The 1288-nt window shown below is 29.3% G+C and overlaps 1 long non-coding RNA gene across 1 annotated transcript; it reads left to right on the top strand.

Moving 5' to 3' along the window:
- Nucleotides 657–1288, top strand: LOC110271046. Its single transcript, XR_002361058.1, has 2 exons — nucleotides 657–954; nucleotides 1079–1288. It is a non-coding gene; the product is annotated as an uncharacterized LOC110271046 (long non-coding RNA).

The raw sequence follows: 1288 nt of genomic DNA on the forward strand, positions 1-1288 counted from the left end.
AAGCATTATAAAATTACTAATCATAAATATAAAAAGCATTATGAAATTACAGCTACTATTTTAATTTGAAGTTCTTTTCATATGTTATTTTATTACCATGGCACACGTACTTGTTATTTGAATTTTATATACTGTGTACTTCACTATCAATTTTAAAAGTGCTTAGAAAGTGTCCTGCCCGTGGTCTACATACTGATGCTGACCAATGAACAGGAATACAATTCTTGCAGACGGGTATAAACGAGCAACCTCCTGTTAAAATAATCATACATATATAAAAGTAGAATTTAATTAATTACATTTTAAGAACATATTTTAAACTTTTTAAATTAATTTTCAAAATTTTTTTGATCAATATTATTTTTATAATACTTTTAAAATATATGTTCCTAAAACATATTAATTTAAATAATATAATTCAAACAATATTTAATTTATTATATTCTATTTTAAATAAAAATGATCAAATATAAACTATTTTAATACTAATTCATTTTTAATCAAAATTTATATAAATTTCTGTTTATAAAAGTTAGTCCAAACCCACACTATGCACTAAGCATGATGATCGAGGCTGCAGCCAATAGGAAAGGAGATACCATTATAGAACTCAATTAGACTTAATAACATCTGACAAGGAATCATTAATTATCAATTATTATAATTGTATTTTTGGTAATAAGATTGAGAGGAGAGAGATGTGAGAAAGTAACGAATATATTGAGTTTTCCTTACAAGAAAAATGAATAAATAAAATAATAATAATAAGGTGGCGAGGACTGAGAGAAGAAAAGGAAAAGAAAAGAAAAAGAAAAGAAGAAGAAAGAGAAAGGGAAAAAAAAAGAAAGGAGAGAGAGAGAGAGAGAGGGGTGGAAGAAAGAAAAGATGGGTAACAAGGAAGTGTTGTTGTTTGAGATGCGAGCCTGCAACTCCGGTAGAAAGGGAACCTTCTCCGTACTTCTTCTCTTTCTCCTTTTCATTCTAATTCTTCCTATCATTTAAAGTTTCTTCCTTCTTTCTGTTTTTCTATTTTTCTTCTTCTTCTCCTTCTTCTTATTGTTACTAATCTGATTTGAAGGGTTCTCAAAGGCATCACCTTTTTGTTCAGAGCATAAAGATAAAGAGGTTTTCTGATAAGGGTCTTCCTAATTTTGTTATTTTGGCTTCTGGGTGCTAATGCTTGAACCGGTTTCTACACAGTGCATTGTTGATGATTCAGGGATCGGTTAAGTTTTCTGGGGTGAGGTTTGCATTTCAAAGTTTCGTTCTTTTTCTCAGTGGGTTTGTG

Source organism: Arachis ipaensis, chromosome B04 (genome assembly GCF_000816755.2).
Source record: "Arachis ipaensis cultivar K30076 chromosome B04, Araip1.1, whole genome shotgun sequence".
Lineage (NCBI taxonomy): Eukaryota > Viridiplantae > Streptophyta > Magnoliopsida > Fabales > Fabaceae > Arachis > Arachis ipaensis.